The sequence below is a fragment of the Sorex fumeus genome, unplaced genomic scaffold, assembly GCF_029834395.1.
Source record: "Sorex fumeus unplaced genomic scaffold, SorFum_2.1 ptg000098l, whole genome shotgun sequence".
Classification (NCBI taxonomy): Eukaryota; Metazoa; Chordata; class Mammalia; order Eulipotyphla; family Soricidae; genus Sorex; species Sorex fumeus.
In genome coordinates this window covers 69,894,282-69,916,716 of record NW_026606155.1, presented here as the reverse complement: position 1 = coordinate 69,916,716, position 22,435 = coordinate 69,894,282, and the positions used below count along the sequence as shown (strand labels likewise).

At 37.6% G+C, this 22,435-nt stretch overlaps 1 non-coding gene and 1 pseudogene across 1 annotated transcript; one reads left to right on the top strand and one right to left on the bottom strand.

Moving 5' to 3' along the window:
• The window catches only part of LOC130041639 (protein Red-like), a 100,957-nt pseudogene that overhangs the window by 37,909 nt on the left and 40,613 nt on the right, over positions 1-22,435 (bottom strand).
• Positions 18,088-18,210, top strand: LOC130042252 (U6atac minor spliceosomal RNA). Its single transcript, XR_008795190.1, has one exon. It is a non-coding gene; the product is annotated as a U6atac minor spliceosomal RNA (small nuclear RNA).

Genomic DNA, 22,435 nt, shown 5'->3' with positions numbered 1-22,435 from the left:
TGACAGTGATACAGTGATTTTTCTCAGTGAAGTCTGTCCTGAGACAGTGGAGTCAGGCTAGGGGTATGGCGGCAGTTTTGAATTGTGGAAGCAAGCGGCTACCAGGGGCTCTGCTTTAGTGGGCACAGGTCAACCTGCCCCGCTCTGATTTACCCCGGTCTGCTCAGCCTTGTGTGGGTTTGAGATTAACTGCAGATTTTGCTCTCTTTCAAGATTTATTTATGGGTCTCCGAAGCAAGTCCTGTAATAGAGCTTATATGATGGCACTAGAGTTGGTTCATGGGGGGCGGGTGACTGCCAGTACTTCAGAAATATTGGGAAGTGGGGAGAGGTAGCCCATCCCAACTCTGAGAAAGTCTAGAGATTTCAGTAACAAAACCTGCATATACAAATTTTCAGCAGATTATATCCTGGTGAAGTCCATCCTGAGAGAGTGGAGTCAGGCTGGGGGTATGGAGGCAATTTTAGATTGTGGGAGCAAGTGGCTGCCAGGCATTCTGCTTGGGTTGGTTCCAGGCTGACCAGCCTTATTCCAGTTTACCCAAGTCTGAACAGCCATGCGTAGGTCTGAGATTAATTGCGACTTTTGATCTCTTTCAAGATTTATTTATATATCTCTGAAATAAGGCCAATAAATGAGCTTGTAGAGTTGAGGAGGAGGCTGTTTATGGATGTGGCTCCCACAAACCTCAGTTATGGCTGTTTAATTTCTTGGTAAACTTGGTCCCAAATTGTTGGGGTCTGGCCAAAGGCACAGTGGCAATTTTAAGATACCAGAGAGCCTGAAGTCACCATCAGGCTGCTGCTAACGGATGTTCTCAAGTGTTCCTTGAGAGGCAGTTAGTCCCATTTTATAGATAAGGACATTGGAACATAGGAAATGCATATACCTTTCTGAAGGATGTTAACTAAAGCCATCTGATTCTAGAAGTTTGTGATCTATGAATGTGTTGTTCTTCAGTATTGTTGTTATGGCACTTCAGATATTGCACTTCACATTAGACAAGTCAAGAGGAAAGAAAACAGCATTCTGGAAATCTCAGGAAAGCAGGGCTTGGGCTAGGAATAGCTGCATCCAGTGTTGCTTAGAACATGCTGTCAGGAAAGCAGGGTTGCCAGTGGATACGGCATAGTGAAAATAATAACTAAGTTGTAAATAATCATTCTAAGGTTGTGAAGGCTAACTGCAGGCCTGGCACTTTCCAAAGCACTTTGTGCCTTTGCTAATTTGACCCTGACAATACTTGCATGGAGAGGCAGCCTCCCTTTTGGCCATGTAGATGAGAAATTTGAGGTTAAACAAAGCAAGGATCTTAGTGCAGGACATAAGGCTCAACAGGGCAGAGTAAAGAATGTTTGGCAAACATTGGTGATCTGGATTCGGCTTCCTAGACTACTGTGCTTTTCCTGTGACTCTCGGAGCCTGAAAGTACCCATGCACCTTGCAGTTTGCAGCCAACTAGGGATTGTCATTGCTCAAGAGATTTGACTCATAGCCTTGGGCAGAATAAAACCACTTTCCTTATCTCCAATGAGAATAATAAACATTTAGAAAATCACAACCTCGGAATGTCATTTTATGAAACAAAATAATTCTCAGAGGAAGGACAGAGCCTTTAATTCAGTTGGAGTTATGTAGGAACATCTTTCGATTTGCTCGAGCGGGCCCAGTAACATCTCCATTGGAGACTTTGTTGTTACTGTATCTGGCATATCCAATACTTTCGGTAGCTTGCCGGGCTCTCCGAGAGGGGCGGAGGAATCGAACTCGGGTCAGCCATGTTGGCTGCGTGCAAGGCAGATGCCCTACCCGCTGTGCTATCGCTCCAGGAACATCTTTACCTTTCCAAAATAGCTCCATCTACAAAGGGGAGGAAAAAAGTCATTGAGGGCCCAATCACAATTCAAATATTTCACAACCCCCCAATGTCTATAACCTTAAGCTATATATATATATATATATATATATATATATATATACTCATTTATTTAGCCAGTAATGATTTTCTGTTTTTACCAGAATTATTTCAACAGCACCACAAAATACTTTCAATAGGTGAGGTCAAGGAATATGTTTATTTTCACTTGAGTTTTATTCTCTGTGCATTTAATTTCTAGTGATTTGTCTACCATAAACCCATGTGACTTAAGGACTATTTGAGGAGAAAAAAAGAAGCAGAAGATGCTTAATTTCTAAAACAATGTGTTTCTTTCTACATGGAAGAAAAAATTGTTACCTGGCACAGCATTGCAAATATTAAAAAAAAATGAGTAGGAAGGCTGAACACATCTGTTTCTTTGTCTGCTTTAAGAATAAAAGCCTCTTTCCCCCCTCTGTTGATTTTGCAAGGTAAGGCACTGAAAATGTGTACCCAGAGAGTCTGCATAAAGTCATTCAAAATAACCACACGTTTCCTAATTTCCTCTCTCTCCCTTGCTGTCCTTTCTATTCAACGTACAACAATTAGAAAAAGCTTTTTGTGTGATGAGTGCACAACTTGGCTTTTACAGATGCACATAAGAAATAGGAACTCTACCTTAGAAAGTTTATGGTCCAAAGCTGTTTGTGTGATACTTAAATTAATGGCAATGTAAACACTTCAAATATTTCTTACGAAATTTTTTCATCAAATTAATTGGTTTATTTAAGTATGACAGGTATGCACACATATATTATGTCCATGTGTGTATACATATGTTTTATATATATATATATACACTATATATATAGTTACTTATTATTGGACTGTTTAGAGCTTTATATGGCCATTAGATCCACTGTGTGTATGGAATCAATAAACTTTGGGGAAAATATCATAGAAACATATCAGTATGTTTAATTTTTAAAACTATAATAATTTAATGGTTGCAAAATTAATCTCTTTGAACTTTTACAATATAGTTAGTAAATGAGGATATTTAATTGACAGAACTTCAGATACATTGTGAATAAAGTTTAAGGTAAAGGTAAAGGTAAAGGCCCTCCTGTTGATCATCGATTTGCTCGAGCGGGCCCAGTAACGTCTCCATTGGAGACTTTGTTGTTACTGTGTCTGGCATATCGAATACTCTCGGTAGCTTGCCGGGCTCTCCGAGTGAATAAAGTTTAATAAATGTAAATACTTCATTTTATCTCAATATATTTTGTGTACACAATATCCTTATATTTTGCTTGTCACGCTGTAATGATGGTTAGGGGGGCATTTATAAGCATTCCCAACATGTAAGTATGTAGGATATCTGGTTAATGACTGGAAAATACCTTTATGGTTGTGGACTAGAAAAACCACATATTTATTCCTAATCTGAATTTTCAACCACATTGTTAAAACATAGATTCTATTTAGTATCTTTACAGTTGTCTTTCTGCCAGTCCAAAGTGCCCACAGAGACAACCACCAGTAATAGGACTGAATAAAAGCTAATTAACAGACCAACTTCTGACTTATCATATAGTAAGATGTGAACTATCTTAGTACTCTGGAGAAATATGTACTTACTCTTTCTCCTCTATAGTATATGTAGGGATTGTTCAGATGGAGGTCACTGCCTGTGACTTAGGGGGGTCAGTAAGAAAATGAGGGGTTTGTGCTGGGTTCTGAAGGAAAAGTCAAATTGAAATAAGAGTTATATTTGTTTTGTAGAGGCCAAAAATTAATTTGTGATTTATATTTGTAGACTATTCTATCTAAGTACAATTTCCAGATCTTTAAAGTTCATATTCATTCTCTTTCCAGCCACACCAGCCTCCAAACAATATTGAATCAAAAGAAAGTTTCAATCTTTCTGCTCTTGCATTATTGAACACTCTGAATATTCCCCAGGCCTAGTCTTTCTGAAAACACTTTCCTACCATATGCAACTGTCTGAGAAAATCTACGTGTACGCACTAGATTGCTGTTATTCATTATTCATTACAACATTATTTAGTTGAACAACCTACCAAAGAAAACTTGGTTCTGCAGGGGGAAATGTAGAAACTCAGAGAACTAAATTATTTTACTATAAATGCTTTAAAAAGAGCAAGCTTTATGGTCCTCATTATTTGGTCTGTGCTGAAGAAAACAAGTTTTCTCCAATGGAAAATAAGCCGTAAAGGACAGAAGCTATGTGATCCAGTGAATTCAATAAGAGTTGGAGATGTAGATTCTGCCAGCTGCACACTAAATGAATAAAGAACCACCTTTAAAGTGTTTACAATCTTCAATCAAATAATAAACACTTTGTGAGTAGCCACAATCTGCCTAGTACTTTTAATTTGAAGAATCCATTTTAACAGCCAGCCTGCCATGGTATATTGACTCTGACATGCCCTAGCATGTTATGGTGAATAGACTTCTTTATCTTGATGATCCCTGCAAACTTGCTATGGCTCTGTAGTTTTTCCTTATGCTAGGAGAAAATCTTGGGCAGGTTCCTAAGCTTCTTTAGTCACATCTCGGTAATCAAATGTCTACAGCAGGATAGATAATACTTAAACCACAAGACTTTATCCAGTAGAAAATACTATTCCTTCCTCAGCTTTCTTTTTTGATTTTTTTTTTAAATCCCACCTCTCTTTCATTTATTATTATCTTATCTGAGTTTGATGCTTCAGAGTATCCATAAATCTCTCAAGATAACCCAGTCTGTCCATGAGAAATCTCCCACCCTTGGTTTTGATGAATCCAAATGAGCAGGTCTTCCCAAAACAACCACATTTATTTTAAACACCAGAACATCTGGAATGTCATTACCAGTTCCTATGTTCCTCAAAACCCAGAGGAGACAACTGAAGTTCTTAGAATAATTTTATTGTAATATTTCACTTGGTCTATGAGAACCTCTTTGTCCTTCCCCTTTAAAGGAGGGAACAACACAGAACATTGGCAACTCTTTCCACATATGTCACTTCCTCCTGCTCTTTAGGCTTCCTCCAAGATTTTCTATTTTCTGTTCAATGCAGTCCAATTGTGAATGTTACATATAATACAATAAAAGATACAGAGTGGGTTTCAAATCTTTTAGCATGTGGGTCATCAGTGAGCCACTACCTCAGTTTAGTATCTGAGAGAACTTGGTATTTACTTTTGTGCTGTTGGCCTTTGACACAGAAAACCAACACAGTTAGTATTTTGTCTTATGATTAATAGAATCATTCTTAATAGAATGAATCTTGAACTCTTTCTAATTCTTACTGAAATGGGGCATATTCTTAAATGACTTAACTCAGTTTGGTAACAGAGTGTTGTTTGACCTAAATATGCTAGGCAGTTTCTGCAAAGTAAGAAAATATACTATATCACTAATCATCTGTGAAAGTATTTGGCAGTAATTTATTATCAGCATCTTTTTATGAAAAAAAAATAGCTTAATATGTCATTTAATGTTAGAACTGACATGTTAATAATCGTTAAGAAATTAATGTTTTTGAAAGAAATTGATGCTATGGAGAAAACCCTGAATTTTTAAAATATGTTTTCATTCATATTTTATATTCATGTTATGTAATAGCTTGTCAAAAGCAATATGTGTGTCATATATAACAATTTTCATCTGTTCACTTAAATATTTTAAAAATGTGTCATTATTGTCATTAAGAAGTAAGAAAATAAGACAGCTATTGATGCTTATACAGTTCTCTTTGGAAAATTCATATTTGAATTTTAAAAATAATATGCTCACTTGCTATTTTGAAACTGGAAAATAAAGAGAAAAAAACAAGCATTTATTCTGCTTTTCTGTTTTTTTCTATTCTAATTGTATTCTTGGATAACTAAATGGTAAAGAAAAAAATTCTTCTTATGAAACTCTTCAGATTACCAAGGGAAAGAGGACATTTTCCAATTAATAACAGTAACAGTTTCAAATTAGTCCACTAATAATATTATCGACAATTTTAAGTGATTACCAAAGTTGTTTAAATTTATAATGAAATAACTTAGAATAATGGGATTAAGCTTTTAACAGTTTTTCATTGTAATATGAGTAGTCATCCAAGGATAAATATACAAACAAACTCGTGTACAAAGATTGGGGACTAGCCCTTATCTTCACTGATGTATTTACAAAAATAAATGGTTTGGAGAACCTGTGGTTTCATAAGCTGGAGACACTGCTCTGAAATATAAACACCTTTTCTCCATGTAACTCTACTTCCTTCAGTCTCTCCACTGTTTCAGGAAAGAGTCTAACTCCTGAGCCCGACCAACAGTGCTCTTCATGATCTGATTTTTATGTTCCCCACTGTTGTATTTGGTCATGTTGCCTAACTGACTGTGCTATCTATAGTTTTCCCAATGTCTAGTACCCTCTTATATCTTCACTGCCTTATTTTATTACAGATGTCACTGTCTCCATCCGGTACTCACACTTGTGTCTTTATTTTTATTTATTTATTTATTTTTGCTTTTTAGGTCACTGTGTCTGGCATATCGAATACTCTCGGTAGCTTGCCGGGCTCTCCGAGAGGGGCGGAGGAATCAAACTGGGGTCGGCCATGTTGGCCGCGTGTAAGGCGAACGCCCTACCACTGTGCTATCACTCCAGACACAGTAACAACAAAGTCTCCAATGGAGACGTTACTGGGCCCGCTCGAGCAAATCGACGATCAACGGGAGGGCCTTTTAGGTCACTCAGTGATGCACAGGGGTTACTCCTGATTTTGCACTCAGGAATTACTCCTGGTGGTGCTCAGGGGATCATATGGGATGCTGGGAATCGAATCTGGACCGGCTGTGTGCAAGGCAAACACCCTACCTGCTGTACTATCTCTCCAGCCCCACACTTGTGTCTTATCATTCCTCCTTTACTCACACCAATTGTCTATTTCTGTATTTGGTTAACTTTGATGCATTTTTCAAGATATGCCTCTACTCAGTCTTATGACTCTATCAAAGCATGTTTCATCTTTCCTAAAATAACACCTTTTGCTTACGTTCTTTCTTCTTTGTGCTATAATCTTCTGGTAGAAACATTATCTCTGTATCTGGAATCTTGCTGTGGGTGTTAATGGATAACATTTAATAACAAACATTTTTGCAGCATATTTATATTATGGGCTAGTTACTTTATGTAGTTTGGCTCAGGCAAGTCCCAAACTAACTCCATGAAACACATTATGATTAATCCCATTTTATAAATGGGGAAAAAAGAGAGGAACAAACAGGACATAAATATCTGATCCAAGAAATTAAAATCTAGAAGTGGGGTTTAAGTTAGGTACTTTAACGCTAAACTCTTACCTTTAGGAAATTTAAATGTGGTATGCTAAATTGTGGCTCTTAAAGACTATGTCTAAATCCCAATCCTTGTTATAATCCCTGTTATCTGTGCACAGATATTTGGAAATAGGGTCTTTACTTCGAAAATGATCAAAGGATCCCTGAGCAACGTGGACTATGTTTAGCATCCTGGATTACAGTGGGTTATAAATCTAATGATAGGCAGAAACAAACACAGTGAATAAGAGCACTGAGTGCAAAGAGAGGCAAAATTAGAGTTATGCTGCCCAAGGTAGAAATTCTAGCAGCCACTACAAATTAAAAAAAAAATTGTTTCCCTTCTAATTTTTCCGAGTAAATTTGGCTCCACTGACATCTTGATTTCAGATGCTTGGCCTCTAGAGTGTGAAAGAACAAATTTCTGTATTTTAAACCACCTAATTTGTGTTAATTTGTTATGGTAACTCTAGAAAAGTAGGAGATAAATTTATTTTGTATTTTAAAAGGTTTTAAGCAAAGTTTCTGAGGATGAATGAGGCAGTTATTTGAATATTTCTGTGTTCCAGTCACTAAGAGTAGATGCCAGGAACAGGCAGATTATTAAAGTTGATTTACTTGTCTTCAAAGATATCACTGTCTAAATTTTAAGGTTTTTTTTTCTAACACTACTTCTTTCCTAGTTGAACTTGCATTATCTTTTGTTATTTATATAAGTCTCTGGTTACATTTCTATCTTTTGACTTTTCAGTTCAAATGTATTTCTACAAGTATATTTCTGTAAAAGATATTTTTCTAAAAATATTTAATTTGTAGAAAAATATTTATCTTTTAATTTTTATGTTTTTGGTTTTTTGACACCATCTGGTGGTGCTCAGGACTTTCTCCTGGTTCAATGCTCAGAGACAATATGGGGTGCTTAAGCTTAGAAGACCTTATGGAATGTGCAGTCAGAACCTGGGGCCAGCTGTATGCCTTAACCTCTGTACTATCTTTCAGGCCCTGTAGGAAAAAAAATATTGAACTCTGTGTCCCTTTCCTTTCTTCAGAATATTCATTGTTAGCATATTATTCAAGCATCTCCATTCACCTGGATATTTTCATGGCCTATCTTTCTCTCTCCAGACTTCCTTTACAGTAACTAGTTTGATGCCAATCTTCCCCAATGGAGGGTTAAAGCTACCTCCATCGTCACAAATGCCTCCCAACTGGCCTCCTGCAGCATGAAACATGCTAGTTGCAGGTCTCCTTTGTTTTCTATAAATAGAATATTCCTATAAGATAGCTTTTTTGGCTCTTGGCTGATAAACTTTTTCTTATAATTTAAGTGTAACAGTGTTTCCAGACCCCCTGAATTAACAAATTTTGCCGTACAGAAAGATTCAACTTTCAGACAGGAAAAGAACACAACGGTAATCTGTTTTCTATCTGAAACTTCCCAGTAATTTCTCAGAACTCTCCAGGAAAGCTCTAGTCCTTCCTCTTTTATAAGCTCTCAGCTTCTACATGATTCCTTAGTGTTCTCTGTTCTAACACTGGTATCTGGAAATGGGCTCAGACCAACAGAAGACAGTGCTGCCTTGGGGTCTTTGCTTCTTCCTGCTTCCTTGGATATCATGATTTTCTTAAGAAAGACCCTGGTAATTTTCTTTCCTTGGGGTTTTGCCTCATATTTCTACTTTTGTTTTCCAGATAAAATTGTGAACACAGGATCTCCAGGGCAGTTTATGTCTCCCCTTTTCTGCTTCCCCAGCCGTCTCCTTAGAACTTAACCACTCTCCACTCTCTAGTACTCTATTTGTACTACTTTTGTCTTTTGTTTTTCTCTCCCACAAATATGTCACCATAGACTTTGTAACTGTTTTATTCATAGCACTGTCTCCAGAACCTAGAAGTTGGCACATGGTAGTGATGTAGGCAAGTAGATGGGTCTGAGAATAAGAGCAAGAAGATTTTAAAGTGCTGAATCCCAGAAACAGAGTCCCTGGTAGCGGGGGTTTACTTCCATTATGGTGGATCTGACGTCGATCTTAAGGAAGTAGAATCCTGAGGTACAGGATTCTGTCACCAAGTATGTGATGAGTAGTCACAGAAACTTATGGGATTGTGTGTCTCTAGCCGTCTAGTGAAAGCATAACAATGACACTCCCAGGCAGGAGAGAATTACATCAAGGAAATCAGTCAACAGGTGGCAGCATTCCTATTAGAATATTGGACTAGAGGCAAAAGCTAGGTTCTAGGTGAAGTAGAGAAAAGAAAAAGGTAAAGGTCTGTCTTATTGATAATTTCGCCGGGGGGCAGCTGATTAAAAACCCAAGGATTTGCGCATTAGAAATATATTAGAAATTTCCATTCTAAAGTCTGGAATGGTTTAAGGTTAAGTTCTGTGTTTATCCCTAGGGGAGCAAGTCAAGCAGGGAAAGGAGAGAACCCTGAATGATGATTGCAGTAAGGGAGGCTCATTTCTTCTGGACACCTTTACTCAAAATCCCAGAAGTTAAAGGATTGAGACAACAAACCCTGTGTGGGCTGGGATGAGAGGAAGGACTGCAGTCAAGCAGACAAGTCCCTTCTACTTGCCTCTCTGGCTTCCTTTGTCATGGAAAACTGTCTTTATCCTTCTGAATTAAACAAAGTACCTGTGACAGAAGAAGACCAAATTAGATCCACAGTTATATTTTGGTTTGCCAAGTAGTAGTTTAAAAATTGAGTTTGAAATCCTTTCCATGGGGCATTGATGATACAGTTTGCCTCAGGCTCTATCCCTCTTGTGCTCTCAGATTTCTGTCACCTGGCTGGCCCTGAAGGCATGTCTTTTTGCTGTCCCTAATTGTTTTTGTTACCCTCCCAAGTCCAGCTCTAGCCTCTTCTGACATTTCTCTTTTCAAAATCACTGCTCCCTTTACTTATTGTTACAGCTTCATTTAACACACTGTGTTTGCTGAATGAATACCTGTTCTAATATGGTCTGCTTATAATCCAGAGTTTGGTGTCAGGAATGAGGTCTGAGTCATCTTTATCTAATACAGCATATTAAACTTAGAAAGGCTTAGTAAATATTTCAATTGGGATGCATTACTCAGAGTAATCTCTGGTCATCCTGAAAATAAAAAAAAGAGAATACTTCAACAATTTACCAGTTTACCCATCTTTGCATCATTCACTGTTTATGTCACATTGAAGTTAATCGCAGAGAAAAAGATCAATTTGCAAATGTTCTGGGTGCTTCATGACTCAAAGAACAGAACTATACTGGTTAAAGTCAAATACTGAAGATAATTGGAGCTGATGGCCATTTTCTAAATAAGCAAACCCTTTCTTATTAGCGAACTCTAAAATGGTGGATGAAATGACATAGGTACACATACAAATAATTGCTGTCCTCACAAAACTTCTAAATGGAAAAAAAAACCTATATTTTGAAATTTGTATAGATATGGGTCTTGGTTTATGTATGATTTTTTCTTTTTTTTTTAAAGGCTTGGAGAAAGGGTGGGGGAGGCACTGAAAAAATGAAAATCTAAGAGAAAAATATTCAGACTTTTGCCCTGGTACTGGATATCTGCTAGTTGGTTGCTAAGATGAGTAGAAGAGATTTGACACAGACCTCTCAAACGGGAAAAAAAATCAGTCTATCTGCACTGAGTTCAAAATAAACCTACAAATTAGAAGTGAGATGATGCCATGGGGCAGCTTTGATCTGTTCTTTGACTGTGGGTGGGGGATTTGGGGTTGTTCCCCTATCGTGCATTTGCCCATACCTCCTTACTAAATCTGGTCTTGACTTCCATTGTTCTGGTGACAACTAAATGAGCCCATTCATTAACTCCTAGAGTTAAATGGATGGAGAAACTAAATTAGGATGGGAAACAAAGGTTTGTGTCAGTTACCACCTCCTAGATCCTTCAGGTTTTATCGCTCTATTTCTGATTCCTTCTCCCCAGAATTGGTTACTTTAAATCAAATGTGGGGAGAGACAATTCCACCTTTATAAAAGTGAAATAAGCATTTTCATCTTTCCCAAATATCAGCTCATATTATTTTGTATGATGAAACTCAACAATTCATTCCCCGCCAAAAAATGAATCCACTTAAAGCATATTTATTATGGGGGTTGCTGAATCATGGTTTTTTTTTTTTTATGAAAAAGGTCTTTTTTATTTTTGATTTGGAGGTCACACCCGGCAATGTTCAAGGATTACACCTGACTACACTCAGGATTTACTCCTGGCAGTGCTTGGGAAACAGTATGGAATGCTGGGAATCAAACCTGGGTTGGTTGCTTATAAGGCAAGCATCCTACCTACTATATTATCTCTCCAGCTCCTCAAAAGGTCTCCGCTTTCTGAGCACCACTGCAAAGTACCCCTGAGCACTGCAAGGTAAAGCAAACAAACAAACAAAAACATATTTCTGGGATCAGAAAGGTGGCTCAAAGGGCTGAACACATGCTTTACATGTGGGAAACCCTGTTCATCCCAGGCATGACATGATTCCATGAGCACCACTGGGAACCCTCCATGGTAATAGTCTAAGCACAGAGCTGGGAGTATCCCACAAGCACCACCAGGTGAGACCTCCCCATGAAAATGAAAAAAGATTTTTTGCTTAAATATTTTTTAGCTTAGACTGACAGTAAAATAAACTTGAATCCCCTGATCTTATATCCATGGATGGTGATAGTAGATACTTCGAACTCTGCAAGGTGTCAGGGCAATGATGGATAGTATACATCGTCATGACCATCTTGGCAGTTGGCAATTCCATGATTAACTGCTAATCACTTTTTTGGGTGCATTTCCTACTCTGCTCTATTAATCTGGTATTTCAGTACAGTGGTGTGAGAGTCTTCTTTATTCAGTGGGGGCAAACTATAGCTGCTCATTTAATTGACATCTTGAAACATAAATCTTACTTCCCTGGCTAAAGCCGAAAAGGGCAACATATTCAATTTTACTTATTTCTCTTGGATTTATTGGCTTTCTTCTGCCCTCAGGGATCTGCATGAAATCTAGCAACTGTAGTTATTACAAGGCTTTGGGGAGAAATCAGCAGTTGCAATGGCCATAATCATACAGTAAATAAAAGTACAATTTGCTTTTTATGTAGATTTTGATTTGTTGTATGTGAATAAAGGTTTGAAGTAAGAGCCAGGATAGAAATCAATTCGAAAGGTGATAGCACCTGCTGGGTCTTTCATTGTTTTGGGGGTTAATTCTCTATCTTTTGTGCCAAAGTGATCTGCAGCTAATTGCAAAAACAGAAAAGTGTGTGTATGTATGTATGTTGTGTGTGCATGCATGCATGCATGCATGCACACGCATGTGTGTGGTGGGGGGATTCTCAGATTTAAAAGCTATAAAATATCTTGCAGTTGTGTGAGCAGAACTCCTTATTTTACACACAAACTTAAAATGACTCTCAAAATAGTTTCCCCAACTCACAGAGATTACAAAGTCACACAATTACAAGTTAAAACACGAAAGTCAAGAAATAAGTGTTTACATAGGATCATCTTTGCATAAGCAGCTATCAGAGGGGCTGGAATAAGTCTCCTAAGGCCAGCAAACAAAGAGTGAGCAAGGAGGGCTGATCTTGCAGCCTTGGCCTCCACCTGTCCTTTGCTCCTGTCATTTTATGCAGCCACCTTTATTATCTCTCTTTAGCGTCTGAATACTACTCTTTCTCAATGAGGTGGGGAGTAGATTCTTTTTTTCATAATACTTCCCTTTAGGGAACACTTCCCTGAGGAAGAAGGTGGGAATAACAGGGGTTGCACTTTCCATAGAGAGAGAAGAGACACTGCCAGCCTTTCCATATCAGGCTCTTAAATCTGACTTCTCTGGGACCATATTTTCTGCTCTGCCATGTTCTCTGCTTATGGCATGCACACTTTTAAAACAAAACAAAACAAAACAAAAAAAAAACAAACAAAAAAACCACTTCTAAGAGTTTCTGAGATAGAATCTGGAGGGTTTGCAAACTTTCTCCTTCTGGACTGCTTATTCTGCCAACTTCCCTTAACTCTTTTGGCTGGTGTAGCCATTTGATTTTTCTGCTGGGCAGGTAGTAGTAATTTGGGGGGTCCCTAATTAGATTCCAGCAGCTCAATTCCCTGGTTCATTTACCCTGAACCACCTTCAAATTGAATTGGTTTTTTCTCACCGCCAACCCAAGCAGGAGTGAATCCTGGGGAATTACATAGAAATAACAGCCTTCTCCCCTTCCCCAGCCTCTGACTCATTCGCCTGCCCTTTTGTGCCTCTCTTCCATTATGCCTTCACAACCACATGCTCTGCGCCTTCTGCTTAAGCTGTCTGAGCTCGTTTCCTCCATGAACCATCGTGATGTACAACACGTACAGTCCCAAGGCCAGATGAATGGTTTTCCATTAGAAGTACACTGTGCCATCTGGGGCACCTGGGAAGATAATGCCACAAAGACGCCCCCATCTTTCAAACACTCAGAAGGAAAGATTTGTACCGCTCTGCCTAGCTCGCCCAGACTACTGCAATCTAACGTGCTGCTCCTCTGTTCTGAAGCCTGCATTCTTTCTCCCTTCCTCATTCTCTGCAGTATCTCGGTGCACTGAGTGGCTTGGGTAGGGAGGTCTTAGAATGAGATTCTGAATTCACCAAAAGGTAAAACACAATGACAAGGAAAACTTTCAACACATAAAAGGATTCCTTCAATTAAAGCCATCAGGTAAAATACTCGCCTTTAAACAGGTCTTACTTAAGGAAGAGAGGACTGCTTTTTAAAGAGCAGGGTTCTTCATTGGGGCCACAAAATTAGTGTTTTCTTATTTTAGCATGCTATTTTTCTGAGACTGAAAGCAAATGGCAGGAAGAAATCTTGGTCACAACATAAGCCTTCTTAACTGATTTCTTTTGTGTGTGTGCATACATGCACCTCAATTTCTTTTAAAGCCGGTTAAGACAATGCAGTTGCCTTAAAAAAAATCCTGATTAGTATTCTGCATAAGGTTCAGTCTTCATTGCAGTAGATATATAAATCTATCTTCACTTTCACCCTGTCACCTGAGAATTTTAGAATGATCTAGCTTTGCGATTGCAGGAAGCAGCCTTTTTTGATTCTCATCTTCACTCCCCACTCCCCCACCCCACTTTTTGTCATTGGCACTGCATCTACAGTGAACTCCAGTCCATTTTTATTCCTTTGTCAAATGCTTTTATTCATGGAAAACTGAAGGCACATGTTTACTAGGGATAGAAATAGAAACACAATAAAAACCAGTTTGATAGATGATCTAGCCTATTCTTCACACTTCCCCGTTGTTTTATTGATTTACAGAACACAAAGACTAATCCGAATTTACATTGCTTGTATTTCTCCTGATCTCAAAGGACTTGCTCCCCTTCGCTCAGATTAACCAAGCCAATTTTTGCTTTGTATCCGGTAGCCTCTGCGACAGTCGAATAGCCTGTCAACTAATCAATGCATGCCACAAAAACTAATTTTTACTTTAAACAAACATCCTAACATAGTGTTGACACAATTAAATGATTTCTGCATTATACCATATATCTAACACACACCCCGGGGAGCAGGTAAGAGCTACAGCTGAAATCACTCGCACATGCTCCTGCATCAAATTAAATATTTTCCCCTTAATCCTACCACCAGCAGCTGTTAGGTACCCTGGCTTATTGCATATGGCCTACATAATGAGACCAATCCAGGCGGTTCCGGCTCCTCCACTGAATGCTGAGTAGCTTGCTTCCCCCCAAGGACATTAAGAGTTACAGCTATCGAAAGAAGTTCTCATGCCAATGAAGAATCTCAGCATACATGTTTGGAGATAAGGTAAGAAAGCATTTCGAGCCAGAGCTTCTACCTTGATTAAAATGAAAGAGATTGGTCTTCTGCCATGACTTGAAACTGGCAAACTCCCCAGAGTGAGGGCAGAGTGATGAGGGAGAAAGGGGAGGTACAGCAAGAGAGGAAATCTTTGCTCTCTTTGAAACCTGTCGAAAAATTAGGTCAACGTGATTTTGTATTTTAATGAAATAACTTAAGGGTAAGCCTGAGACTGGGAGGCCGCTAATACTTTTATGCTAGAGTGGCTTGTCATGCTTGACGTAATGTCTGGCTCTTGTATGAGAAGTATCGAAGCTAATGTTCTCCATGGCTAATCGGCCTTTAGCTGCTCCTGTCCTTTTAAATTCTCAGAAGCTGGAGCATCAATATGGATGTTTCTATCGCTAACAGTATAAACACAGTGCAGGCTGCACATCATCATTTCAATTGTCAAAACAGATGAAAGGATTCCTGATACTCCAATTAAACTAACCTGGAAAAATCATTTTAAAATGTGCTCCATAAAATAACCTGAATGTTAAAACACCAGAACCTTGCAACCATTTCCTCTGGCTGCGTCATTAGCATTCCCCCCGCCCCCACAGTCCTTATCTGATTTGATTACTTTTAGAATGAATTTGGTTTTGAACATGAAAGCTGAGGAAGCTAAATTGGAAGAATAATGGCTTGGCATTTTGTGTCATTTGGTTGAAATTGCAGGTGTGGGAGTGAGGCTGCTCCTCCAACTCGTGCTTGGCTATTTCCCTTTAATTTACCGAATTTGAAATGGATTGCCAGTTCCAAATTACACTACACTTAAGGGACTTGCAAAGAATGCTTGTGATTTAGGATCCTACATTATTGCCTTGATGAAAAATTATGCAGACACACTCACAGCCCTACAAGAAAACTACTTCTTGTAAAACAAGAGTATTTGACAAACACCAGGAAGCTGAAGATGATAAAACACATTCTGAGCTCCTTTTCTTATTAATCAAGAAGGGGCACTTTGTTAATGGCGGCCCGAGGTATTGAGTGGGAAACAATCAGTGCAAAGGGGTGTATAACAGAGGGTCAAAGGAGTCAGAGCAATAACTACGGTCTGAAAGACTCAAATAAAATTGCTCATTTGAAGCCACCACACATTAAAGGAGAGTTTCAAAATACCAGGATAATAATTTCTTTCAAGTACCTTGCATTACAATCAACAGCATCTCCGAGTAAAAGGGGCATCTTATAAGGAGTGGGCAAGTCTCTTTTTTAATTATTAGTAATGCTAGCTTAAAGAGATAATCTATTCTAATGCCAATGTTTTCTTTTTCTTTAGGCTATCTAAATTGCACATTATTCCTTTAGGCTGGGTGCACTGGAAACCTTTATATATTTTAGATCAGAAGAAAATTTAAAGGTGAATTTTACAATTTCTACATTCATCACTGAGCTCCAAGCCATCTTTTAAAGCAGTTATAACCTACCTCTGCTTCATACCAGGTGCCTGAAATGTACCCAGAAGGTGGACAGGAATGGGGTGTTTTAATTTCCAAATATTGCCCAGAATAGGATTAATCTTTCTGAAGTACTCAGTTCATCTGAAAAGACTGCCAAGTTGTTATTGCTTGTTAGCAGTTTAGTCTATACTTTCATCAGTTTTTTTAGTTCTGAATTTTTGTTTTTATGTTCTTCCCCCCCTTTCTTAGATTACTTCGTTATTTTCAAGATTTTAATTATATATTTATATTGCTTAATTTATTGCTCTTAATTTTTTAAATACAATGCCTACCTTTCTTATCTACTTATACATCATATTTGGCCATCTCAAGTAAAATATAAAAGGTTTAAAACCATATAGGCTGCATTTTTTAATGTTACATTTACAAACATCACATCTTCCTAAGCTGCTTTTTTTATTTCAAAAATTACACATCAATAACATGATGGTAGAATAATAGTACATCATATTTACTCAAATAGTTGCTATTTCTGTTTTCTATTGTTTTTCCTTTTTAACTAAAGTTCCAAGTTTTTTCAATATTCTATAGCACTGTAGCAATGTCCTCCCGTTGTTCATCGATTTGCTTGAGTGGGCCCAGTAGCATCTCCATTGTGAGACTTGTTGTTACTGTGTTTGGCATATCGAATACGCCACAGGGAACTTGCCAGGCTTTGCCGTGCAGGCAAGATATTCTCAGTAGCTTACTGGGTTCTCCGAGAGGGGCAGAGGAATAAATCATGGGTCTGCAGGGTTGGCCGCTTGCAAGGCAAACACCCTACCCACTGTGCTATGGCTCCAGCCTTTTTTCAATGTTACTTTTTAAAATGATAACCCTCATTTACTATTCTTTTATACCAGATACAATTGTTTTAAATTCTTAGTTTTTCTTCACCTTAGAATGTTTTTACCTTCATTTCTAAAGGATATTTTCACTGGATATAGAATTCTACATTGAGAGGTTTTGTCTGGCTATTTACTTTTGTTGTTTCTGGAACTTAAAAGATATTCTTACTGTTTTCTTCCCACAGAGATCTTTGGTGAGGAATTTGCAGCTATTTTTCTCTGGCTATTTTTAGACTTATTTCTTTAAAATATTGGGTTTCATCAATATAAAGTATCTGACCTAATTATGTATCTATTTATTCTATTTGAGATAAGTTCAGTTTCCCAAATCTATAATTTTGTATAAACAATTTACATCGTTCAGTTAAATAGAAACATACCCTTTTAACTACTATAGACTTTCTAATTAGAGGGAAATTAATAATGCATTTCTGATATTAAAAACATTTTGAAAATTATCACAGATGAAAGGTATAATAAAGATAAAAAGACTTTAATGCTCAACTTATGAAGGTATAGGATTAAAAAGAAAGTACACAAATCAGAGTTAGTCTTTAAGTCTTGTAAACTTGATAAATATAAAGATAAGTAGAGAGTTAAATAGATAATCAGAAACTGGGGTGAATTTACTATGAACAATTAAACCTGATAAATCCCATTTCTTTTTTAGGTAGATTTACTAGACTCTAAAATTAGAGTGCTTAATGCAAGGACATATTTTTTCAGCAGGACGATATAGCAGAAAGGAGAGAAGGTTAGCACTCCCCTTGACAAGGATGGAAGAGGCTTTGGCCTGCAACATGCATACGGTTAAGATGCTGCCACCTACTTCGTGGCATTTAACCAACGTTTTTGGGCTGGAGCAATAGCACAGCGGTAGGGTGTTTGCTTTGTGCGCAGCCAGCCCGGCTGATCCGGATTCGATTCCTCCACCACTCCTCTTGGAGAGCCTGGCAAACTACTGAGAGTCACCTGCACACCAAAACCTGCCAAGCTACCCATGATGTATTCGATATGCCAAACACAGTAACAACAAGTCTCAAAATGGAGATGTTACTGGGCCCGCTCAAGAAAATCGATGAACAATGGGAGGACAGTGTTTGTTTGTTCTTTGAGCAAAAGGCAGAAATATCAAGAGTATATTACCACCATTAAATGGCTTTATAATATGGTTTTGTAGCAGCTGTCCCAGGTAAAGGTCTTGTTTTAATATCACTGCCTACTTATAGGAGGTAGTTGTATAGGGTAGACATTAATTATGGACTAGTATTATTTAACGTGTTCTCTAGGTTGATGGAGTTGGCAGCATACAATACTCTATAACATCAATTCCAACAAGGTGCTGGTTATTCAATTCATTTGACTCTGGAGAGTCATTTCTTATGCTTCCACTTCTTATGACTCATGTTTTATATCTGTTATTGGGTGAAACTGTTGAAGTTGAAGAATATAATACATTCTAATGCCTGGGTCAAGATCTAAAATAAAGTTTGCCTCCTAATTAGGGCCTGCAATACTTTAGACAGTATTCTAGGAGCTTGAGATTGGAACTGATGTGTGAATTCTCAAGTTACCTCATCTTTGAGCAGCATTCAATAGAGTGAAGTGGTAATCAATTTCTCTTTCTTGAAAATCTGTGCCCTTCAGAAGAACACTGCCTCATGATTCCCTTCCTACTCCATTGATTTTTTGTTTTGATTCATTGTCATTTCTTTCCAGTTTTAGTAGGTTAAGCGTTCTTTAATTTCTCCTTCCTTCCTTCCTTCCTTCCTTCCTTCCTTCCTTCCTTCCTTCCTTCCTTCCTTCCACCTTTCCTTTCTTCCTTCCTCAGTGCTGAGTGTACAATCTAGTATCTTACATATGCAAGATGAGTACTCTACTGCTGAGTAATAGCCCCAGTCATTCGTTATCCAACTTAGGAAACTGATCATGTCCATTAACTTTATACATCTCTATTGATTTGAACTTCCACATTGTAGTTTCATCATAAGCCTTTTTCTAAAATTCTGGCATATGTTTTCAACTGCCTACTTTATAACAACATTTCATTGTCTAATAGTAATTCCAACAGAATACATATAAAAGAGCTCCTGAATGCCAAGACAACTCACTATCTAATTTCTTCTCTTGCAGTGTTAATTTGCTTAATGTCAGCTCTATTTTCCAATTTATTTCAAAAGATCATTTATTATTTCTAACAATAAACATTCTATCCCCATATTTAAAATATAATTGTAAGACAAAGAGAAGAGAAAGTTCTTTGTCTCGGTTACATAGCCTGGAATGCACAGTATCAGGTTCAAATATTAACTAATATAATGCCACTATCCTGATGTTTCTAGTCAATCAGAAGGTTTTATTGAAGTTCTGTGCAAATGACAACAAAGAAAGTTAAAGTAAGTCTGTTAGTGTAATTCAGAAAAACATGGTTTTGAAATAGCATTTTCTGTTAAAGGACTCAGTTTGATACTGTTGCCCTTCTTTAGAAGGTGCTGCTGACATAGGATACTATTAATGTGGGCTATGTTCTTTGAAGAGTAATTTCTAGGTTGATGGACTTTCCAGGATAGTCAACTCTGTATTTTTAAGAGCAAACTTGCAATATTCTATCTTATTTTGGAGTCAACACATTAGAAAATGATGACAGATGAAAGCAGTTGGATGAACAGAGCTTTCAAAGTCATGACTAGAAAGGAGTTCTTGAAGACCTTGAGAGAAGATGATCTGGGACACATTATTTTTAGGTCTATTTATGTTCTATTTAATAAACAATGAAATCCAGCTAAATGTCAGTTGAACACTGTCACATTCACAGGGGATACAGAGATTAAAAAGTGCATTCCTTACCCTCCATGATCAAATAAGAGGATAAAAGTTGCAGGGGGATAGAGAGATTCGTTCTTTAGACTGAGGTGAAACCTAATGGAATTAGTCAAGTATGAAATGAGCTAGCCTTTTTCCTTCACTAAAGATATGCAAGCACATGTTGAAAGTCTATTTGGTATAGGAAGATGTTTAACCATCTTGTGAGTGATTGAACTACAGGATCTTTAGAACTCTGAGGTTCTAAAGTTCTTTTATCTGCCATTGCAGTCCCTTATATCATAAATAATTGGAATATAACTGTAAAAGCTACATTTCCATGGTCTATATAAATCTTCTACTTGATTGGGTAAGACTTGTCCTCCATTTCATTTGTGTGATTTGGGGCCACACCCAGCTATGCTCAAGAGTTAACTCCTAGCTTTGAATTCAGGAATTACTCCAGGCAGTGTTTGGGGGACTTTGGGATGTTGGGAATCAAACCCAGATCATCTACATGCAAGGCAAGTGCCCAATATGCTGTACTACCATTCTGGCTGATTGTCCTCCATATTTTAGCTTATGTTACTTAGTGTATGTCTTCTGTCTTAGAGAAGAACTATAGGAAAGATAATCTAAAATAATAATAACTATAAAAGTTTTGAATAAAAGGAGTTTAGTTATTTTTTAGTTATGTATGTTAATTCTTGTACCTTGTTTTGAATAGAGCTAAATAAAAATTGTGTTGGTGAATGATAAGTCTCAGGTGGCTGAGAAATATCATTTTTGAAAGTTGCTGTGCCAATAAATTAAGGACCAATGTCATACCATCTTTTAATTCTGTTAGTGAAATATCACTTTTCTCAGATTAAAACAATGTTGATCCTTCTGATCATGACCACCTTTAGTGTTTTCATCATTTTAGTAGTGGGTGAGTCTATTATTTTCTACGTACCTTAAAAATCAGGAAATTTTATAAGTTAATTTGATTAGGTGATTAAAAAAAGGTTAATAGTGCACTAAAAAGAAGGGGTTTGGTAGGTTTTGATAATTTCCCAGGGTTTCTTAAGAAAAAGCTGAGATTTTAAGTTTTGAGAAAAATGAGAAAACCATATCGATTAACTCAAGATACATCTTTGGAATATATTTGATCATTCTAATAAGTCACTTATGTAGTTTCTGATCCCTATGTACATTATTTCACAAGACATTTTACACCTGCTGCATTTATTTTAAATGGTCATGAGGTTTATAGAAGTGACAGAAATGCAGTGTAAATATTTGGGCAGTCATTCAAGATTGACCAATAACCAAGTGGAAATATGTATACACCATTTTGTAACTTCTATGCATAATCTCATATGATCCCCAAGAATAATTGCTAAATGTGTTTAATGCTACTGAAGTTTTACACATGAAAACAACAAACTTTAAGTACCATGACACCCTTCTATTTCTTTCTTTCTTTTTTTAAATTTTATTGAATCACCGTGAGATGCTCACAAGCTTTCATGTTTGGGTTACAATCACACAATGATCAAACACCCATCCCTCCACCAGTGCACATTCCCCATCACCAGTATCCCCAGTTAACCCCCTATTTCCCACTCTCTCCCTGCCTCTATAGCAGCCATGATTCCCCATAATCTCTCTCTACTTTTGGGCATTATGGCTTGCAATACAGACACACAGAGGTTAATATGTTTGGTCCTTTATCTACTTTCTGCACACATCTCCCATCCCGACCGATTCCTCCAGCCATCATTTTCTTAGTGATCCCTTCTCTATTCCAGCTGCCTTCTCCTCTTTGCTCATGAGGCAGGCTTTCAGCTATGGAGCAATCTATCTGTCCCGTGTATCTACTATCTTTAGGTGTCAAACTCGTGTTATGTTGTTTCATACTCCACAAATGAGTGCAGTCCTTCTATGTCAGTGCAGTCCTTCTGTCCCTCTCTTTCTGACTCATTTCACTTAGCATGATACTCTCCATGTCTATTCATTTATAAACAAAGTTCATGACTTCATCTCTCCTGACAGCTGCATACTATTCCATTGTGTAGATGTGCCTAAGTTTCTTTAAACAGTCATCTGTTCTAGGGCACTTGGGTTGTTTCCAGATTTTGTCTACTGTGAACAGTGCTGCAATGAACATATAGGTACAGACGTCATTTCTACTGTGCTTTTTTGCATCCTTGGGACATATTTCCAGAAGTGGTATCGCAGGGTCATATGGAAGCTCAATTTCTTGTTTTTGAAGGACTGTCCATATTGTTTTCCA